General features: G+C 37.1%; 1 long non-coding RNA gene across 1 annotated transcript; it reads left to right on the top strand.

The window, feature by feature from the left end:
* The first annotated feature begins 1,107 nt into the window (after window positions 1-1,107).
* LOC124881181 lies at window positions 1,108-4,802 on the top strand. The gene is made up of 6 exons (XR_007041558.1): window positions 1,108-1,249; window positions 1,451-1,869; window positions 2,086-2,209; window positions 2,931-3,066; window positions 3,388-3,499; window positions 3,637-4,802. It is a non-coding gene; the product is annotated as an uncharacterized LOC124881181 (long non-coding RNA).
* The last annotated feature ends 3,325 nt before the right edge of the window (window positions 4,803-8,127 follow it).

The following is an 8,127-nucleotide window of genomic DNA, read 5'->3' as shown; positions in this document are numbered from 1 at the left end:
GGTTGGTCTTCGTTCCTACCCTCACCTATGGCCATGAACTTTGGGTCATGACTGAAAGAACGAGATCCCGGATACAGGCAGCTGAAATGAGCTTCCTCCGTAGGGTGGCCTGGCACTCCCTTAGAGATAGAGTGAGGAGCTCGGCCATCCGGGAGGGGCTCGGAGTAGAGCCACTGCTCCTCCACATCGAGAGGAGCCAGTTGAGGTGGCTCGGGCATCTATACCGGATGCCTCCTGGATGCCTTCCTCGGAAGGTGTTCCAGGCACGTCCCACTGGGAGGAGGCCCAGGGGATGGCCCAGGACACACTGGAGGGACTATGTCTCTCACAGCATAATCCTCCAGATATTCAGAGGGACATCAGAAATGGTAAGTACCATGTACAGGTTAGAATTAGGACTCAAGTTTACTGCTCAATAAACACGTTAGAACTCTGTTTAAATCCATGGCCACTAGGGTGCCACATAATGTTGGGCAGCTGCAGTAAATGGCTGCTTTCCAGTTATCTCAAGTATGAGATCTGCGTTTTGCTATTATGGGTTTCTCATTAGTTAACATCAAGATCTTGTAATTATTATGACAATTCTTCTTGTAATGACAAGGTTTTTGTAGTTGTTTATTACTTTGAATGCTATGCACTTCTATAGTTACTAGTAAAGGTGAGACTTTTAAATAATTAGTTCTTGCTCACATTTCTTTCACATGCTGTAGGGGTTTGTATTTAAGCAACTGTAGGTTTACCAAAGCCTTATTTTACATTAAACTATCTTTGAAAAAACTACTTTTTCCTGTGTTTGTCTGTGTTATCAGAAAATAAATGGAAACCTGGCATGGTTGTATGTTGCATAAGTTTTGCTTGTTGAACAGGAGATAGGCACCAGGTTTCAAAGTACCCTATTTGGATGAAGCAAGTTTAGAAAATGGTTGGTTGGAATGGATGGTTGCATATAATTTTGATTTAATGTTATTTTTTTAAATGTATATAGATTCAGAAATTTTATTGCACTGTTGCATCAGTTTGTATACACTTTTTTGATCATGTTTCTTTCAAGCTTGGATTACAGAAGTAGTTCCAGCCAAAACGTCTGAGTTGTACATTGAGTCAGTACATGAAGCAAACAAGGATAGAGAAAGTCTATCATTTACCCTGAGTTTAAGGGATACCCTGAAGGAAAGGAACCATGTCATTGTGAGATTCTACGAAAGGTCACGGGTGCAGTGGACTAACCCACTGCGATGTCATCTCATAGGTAAAAAAATCATTTATTTTTAAAAATTCTGTCAACTCCTCCAACTCCCCTTATAAACCAGAGTGTTTTACATCCAAAAAGGAATTAGTCCAGTCTTTACTCTACAACTGGATGGAGACATAGTGTCTCGCAAGATTTGGCTTTCATTTTGGACCTACAAATTGTCTTCTGTCTTTGAATTGTCTTCTGTCCTTTTTTTAGGTGATGCTGCCATTGGAGAGGGCATGTCCTTTCAATATTCATGTCAAACCTTCAGAATGGATTCATGCTTGATGACGAAACTGTTATGGTTATTCATTTTTCTTGAATTGGCAGCTATGGAGATTGTTCAGAAAAAACCTGTTTGTGTTAATATTATCAATTGTTTGACAGATGTGTAGACATTGCTGTTTGAAGGTGAGCAGGACCATCTCATTCCTTCTACATCAAGGTTGCTTCTAGAAAGCGACGTTTTTGTGGTGGCGGGTCGCATTATCGGCCACAGCTTTCTGAATGGTGGTCCTCGTCTGGTTGGTCTCAGCCCAGGAATCATCCATGTGCTGTTTGGAGGGGACCCAGAAACAGCCACTGTAACTGAGTCTGATTGTGCAGACCAAGATGTCCGTGAAGTCGTAAGAATGGTTTGTAAATTTTCAGTTTTACTTTGACTATGTAACAAGACCTACAACAAAAGATTTTCTTTTTCCATGATATTGTTTGTAAATGTCATGAGATACAAACTCTTTTATTTGCATTTTTTTTAATTCTTCAGATGTACTTTGGGGTACATGTTTTGGTTTGCATTTGTATCATGTGATGTCATACTGTTTTATTTATCCTACATTTAATACTTACAGGAAAAAAAAGGATTCGTCAGAGGAGGAGAAATCCGTGGTTCTCTCTTTGACGTTGCTATGGGATCTTCCTGGAGTTACAGTCAATAACAGACATTGGCTCGAAGAAAAAATACTCCTCCATGCTGTAAGTTATTATACCTGCAGAAACAATATCTGATGAAAGGTCATTTATAATTTCAACACAAACTGTTAAGGTGAATGTAGACTAGTTGCCCCACCTGATATATCTACATCTGAATGGTGTGGAAAGATAGTAGTTTGACAGAAGGCAAATTATTGCAAGAGATTGTCTTTTTCTTCTTTAAAAAAGGCAAAATCAACATCTTTATGGTGCCCATAGAAATAGTCAACTCTATATTTTTCGAATCAGAGATTCCAAAAATCAACTCTACAACTTTAAAAATCCACTGAATAAGCTTTGTGATGTTAATTTTTATAACAATGAAAACAAAGTTTTTAAACAAAAGCATTTTATGATGCCTTGGGCTCCCCCTGGAGGAACGGGAGGAGGTGTCTGGAGAGAGGGACGCCTGGGCGTCTCTGCTGAGTCTGCTGCCCCCGCGACCCGGTCCTGGATAAGAGGAAGACGACGAACGAACATTTTATGATTTCAATAAAAAAAATGGTCATTTTATTTCAAGCATTCAGGACCTTATATGAAACACACACCCCAGAGCTTGAGAACACACTGAACTTATCTATTGAACGTTATGACTGCAGGACCATACTGAGCTTTGTAATTGTGAAAAGTACTGCAACTGAAAATAAAAAATGAAAAACTACTCTCGATAAGATTTGTTTGTTTATATATTCTTTTTATTTAAATTTTTTTTTTTTATGTGTAGGTTTTGGAAAGAACAGAACAACAGGTCAAACAAATCCGAAGAGGGCTGAAAGACACAGGTGTGTGGGATTTTTTTAGTTTCAGGCCTGATGCTGTGCCAGTACTTTTTCCAAGGGCCAGTGAGGCAGAGACAACAGGTAAATTTACTTTGAAAAGATTAGAAATCAACACTGCATGCAAATATCCATCCTTCCTGTATGCCCACATGTCTATTAAGGTTAGTAGGTGGAGATAGTGCCTACATCCAGCAGTTGGGGGCATGAGGTGGTGTACACTTGAGATGGCTTGCCAGTACATCCCAGTGCATGCCACCATTTAGTCTTGTATTTCCTATGTCTGTTTTTCAATTTTGGACTGAAAGACAAACATTTGTACACATCAAAACTTCTACCTTAACACCGTCTATTTTTTCTTCAGTTACACATTCCAATTAATTTGCATTGCAAATCTTTTTGTAGATGGTAATCAATAACATAAACTGGCCTAAGGATGGAGATATAGATGATGACATACTCACGTTAGAGGATCACTGTTTGATCATGAGCTTCCTCCGAAGATTCATAGAAAATGGTAAGCAAAGATTATACATTTTTCAATACTCTTCATATATGCTTTTGGAAATTGAATTATGAACAAGTAAATTAATCTTGCTAATGTATTGATCAGAGTCCCTGTTATTATAATACATTCATTTGTGTGCATAAAAGGAACATCAGACATCCTCAAGAGTTTACTAACATTCTGGACTGGCTGGTTTGTGGTATGCTCAAACCTCGAGGTCGAAGTTGTTGACTGCAGTCTCCCACAGTTGTCCCCCTGCTTCCTGACTCTGAAGCTATCCGAAAACCACAAAGACTTCCACCAAAACCTTATGGCAAGCATTTCTTTGGCCTACTCTGGTTTTGGTCAGATTTAAGCTGGGCCATTTAAACATTGTCTAACAAGTTTATCAATCGCAGAATGTTCTATGAATGTTGTTGGTTATCAGAATTACTATTATTAAACTGTTCTTACGGTTCAGTCTCTTGATAGACATGGATATTCTGGATCCATTTAATACCAAAAAGTAAGAGGATAATCCGCTTGTTAATTATGTATTACAACAGTTCTCAGCATTGTTGTTCAGATCAACTATTAAAACACTTCCATATTATTGTTGGACATTTTCTGTTGATGCACACTCATGTATTAGCTGTTATCTGGTTTCACAAACAACAGAATCACCAACTATGTTCCTGAAAATGTTTGTTAAAACAATAAGAGATTAGACCAACAAAGTAATTACAAACTGTTAAATGTGATGTTATCAACAAATTCTTAATGAAAACTGAAATGGTGTCATAACAGTGATTTTATTACAATATATCTGTGCAAACAGGTCAATGTTTAGATGTTTAGATACAAAATGTCTAACCTAATATATTGTATGTTCACGGCAAATATCGAATATAACAACAGGTATACCACTGTGTATTGTTCTGCTGTCTGAATAAAAAAAATAATTTAAAAGAAAAAAAACGCCATTTCTATCACAAAGATCTAAATGTCACAACTGTTGTGCCAAAAGAGGCACAGATGCATGTTGATGAGAAGCAACTACCCTCAAGAAAAAGGCATGTTGATACGTTTCCAAAAAACAAACTTGCACCTACTCTGTATCAAGAAAATCTTTGTAAGCTGTAACCTAAATATTTTTCAAATATTGCAGTCAGTACAACAATTGTCTGATGATAAACATTTATCACATTAGAAAACAAGCCAGTTGGATCTGGTAGTGTTTCAAATTCCGCATAAAAAAATGAAAGCTGCTTCTCCATGTTTGGTTCTGTTTTTGGGGATGCAGAGCAGATTGGAATCAGAAGACCTGAGTGGTCTGGAAGGTTGATACAATGACGACATGTCTTTAATGTATTTTTGTTGCTAAGCCTTTCTTTAATTTATAAACTACTAGAAGTATTTAAAGTCTATTCTCTAAGCTAAGGGGAGCCAATGGAAGGACTTTAGTATTGGGGTGAGGTGCTCTATCTTCCTGGTTTTAGTTAGAGTAAAGCAAATCTAACTGTATGTACAATGCACCAACTTTTATGGAAGTAGTCGGGATGAAAAACGTGGAGAACACACAAAGATTTTAAGGCAAATACCTCTGGTTATGTGTGCTTCTTCCAGTTAGGTGAGAGTTTCTGTTTGGACCTCTGGTTGAGACCATGAAGTGTGCCACTTGTACATTCCCTCCCCCTTTGTCAGAACGAACATGTGATGTCACTCCATATGTATTCACAGCTTCAAGAAAGCTGTTAAGAACTGTGGTGGCATGATTGTTGGTGGCAGCAGTCAGGTAAACAATGAGGCGACTAAAGCCATCAATGCCCCCGTGAACAACAATTCGCCATCTGTACAGACAACAGAACATTTTTTATTAGCACTGGTAGCAGTAACATAGTTTAACAGTCTTATTATTGTGGAAAGGTAGGTCTGTATGTTGCTATGGGAGGATTTGCTGGAACACCTAATCCACACAGATACTCTGAGCAGAGAGGATGGACACAGGAGGACAGCTACTGTACATCTTATTGGTCAAAAATTCTCACATACACAACATTGATATGACTGTTGTATATATATCTTGACTCATGAAAGGGATTATGGGATTCTTTGGGATTTTGTATGAAGATGTATTCAGAGATGTGTTCTGAATAAAAGGTCCCCCGTGTTCGGCTCTGAGAGGAAACCAGTTGTCTCTTCATCATTTTTAAATTAGGGAACTTTCTTCTCCCACAAAGTACACAACACATTCTTTACAGTTTATCTAGTACTGTACAATCTGTTTCAACAGACTGGTCTAAGGCTGTGCATGAATATAGACTGACTGTTTCTCTGTCATCTGTTTTGTTCTGTATGTTACCTGAAACAAATTATATCTATTAGAAGTTGCACTAGATTTATAAGCTTATGATAAATTAAACTTAGCATCAACTGAAAATAACAGAATTCTAGCCCATTAACATCAGACAAACACTGTTACTAAGGTAACACTTGCTTATATCAGAGCAGAAATTAAAACATTAAGCAAGTTACAAAGTAACATTAGCTAAAATCGCAAAAAATTTGACGCCTCATTTGCATAAAAAGCTAGAATTAGCAATTGTTATAGGATCGTTATAACCCATCTTTATCACAAACACAGATGGATATCAATGTAACAGAAAAATAACTGACACCCACCAACAGCTCAATATATATATATTCTTAAACAACCCACAAGGTGCCTGATGTAAAACACTAAGTTCTGCATTAAACAAAAACAAACAAACAGTAATACTAGTTAATTTATAACACTTATGTTTGCTGACTTTAGGCCTGGCATCCAAAGCAAATGCATATAATTGCTTCAGTGATCTTATTCTGCAGTGTCCAACACTTAAGAGTGTAAATATAGACATGCCAAACCACAGGGCTGTTTCCTAAAGAGTACAATTTTCAAAAGAGAAAACAAATGTTAACTGACTTTAATCTTATTGAGTTAGTTGGTCTCATTGTTATGTATGTTTCTTAGGGCAACTAATTTGTCTAGTCATATTCAATAGAATTCATGATTTTCTGTTCCATAAAAAATGGAAACGTTATGACTAATACTTTAAAAGATTGCATGTAATTGTAATGTCAATTTGCTTCCTCTTTTGTTTAAAACATTACATCAATCTCTGACCATGACCGCTCAAAGCATTTTTATGAATCCATTTTTATGAACATGCATACAATGTATTTTTATTCATTATTTAAATTGATTCATACAAACAATAGGTTTGACCCTTCAGAAGCAGAGTGACTTAATTTTCTTGACCAAAACAGTTTTATATGAGATGGTCGCTAAAGGACAGGGAAAATCTTTTACGCTTGATTTATGATGATTAACTTGTTACCACTCTGACATTAATCAATAACTCCATAATTTCTATAGGCTATTTATTTTAAATGAGAAGTTATTTTTCTTTGTCCAGGAACTACCTGAAGTATTGTCCTTGTTTTTTGAAACAAGTAAGTCTGACCATATAAGTTTATGGTTTCCATCTATGTGCCACAAACTGTTTGGAGCTGGAACAGAGTATCTTCTACGCTGAACAGTTTGAAGCTGGAATCTGCGCATCCAAATTCACTGCTGGTCCACATGGCGCATTGCTTCTTGCACTCGTGTTCCTTGAAAATGAATTGGACCATAATTAAAACATGTTTAATTTGGAGGTGATGAACAGAATTTAAAAACAATTTAACCTATCAACTATTATCCAAAAACACGTACATGCAAGTCAATGGGTTCACGAGGACATTGGTGTCTTCAGGACAGTAAAAAGAGTGATTATTACCATGTGACAGCTATAAATTACAAAATTTTAGTTTCCTTTCAAAAGTGTTTTTTTGTGTGCTTTTTACTTTCCATAGAAGTGATAAACAATCAGCCATTTGTCATACAGAAGATGATATCTACAACTGCAACAGGTGCTTATCAACACCTTCATAAGCACAATTGTTAGACTCACTTTGGATATGAATACCTCGAGTATTCAAGTACCCCAACATCATTGTAGGAACCATTTGCATAATTGAAGCTTAATACTGTGTTATTATTTTTTTTGTATTTGTAACTGTGAGTTATAGTTGTTACTCTACTGTTGGAATAAGATAGGCATCTTTAATCTTATTTGTTGAAGCTCATTGCATGGTGCCTTCTAATTGTCTGTGGACAGTTAGTAGAAGAAGAATACTTTTTTTTTTTTTTTTTGACTGAAGTCTAGCACCTCAGGAGTAACAGTTTTTTGACCTCAAGCAGGATTCTTTCAAGAGCAAGTCAGAAAGAGGTTGACCAGACCAGCGGTAGAAAACATCGCACAACGCCTGTCGGAGTTGGAGAAATAAAGCCCACTCGAGTTGAGCCTCTGCAAGGACGAAGGAAACTTCTCCCCGCATCAGGTTGGTTACTAAGCTAACTTGCTAACGGAGCCAGCGCCTGTCAAGGCCTATTTATTCCGGATTGTAAAGAAATCCGGCACATAAAAGATCTCTGTCACATATTTATGTGTACATTTTAAGAAGAGTTCGAAGCTGTTTGGAAGATTACAGTTTATGTGTAAAGATTTAAAATAGATAAAAGATAAGATGGCTGACGAAAGTGAAGTTGCACAAGACGACCAAAAGAGGGCGCC

Source organism: Girardinichthys multiradiatus, chromosome 14 (assembly GCF_021462225.1).
Source record: "Girardinichthys multiradiatus isolate DD_20200921_A chromosome 14, DD_fGirMul_XY1, whole genome shotgun sequence".
Lineage (NCBI taxonomy): Eukaryota > Metazoa > Chordata > Actinopteri > Cyprinodontiformes > Goodeidae > Girardinichthys > Girardinichthys multiradiatus.
The sequence above is the reverse complement of the archived record's forward strand: the minus strand, read 5'-3'. Positions and strand labels throughout refer to the sequence as shown.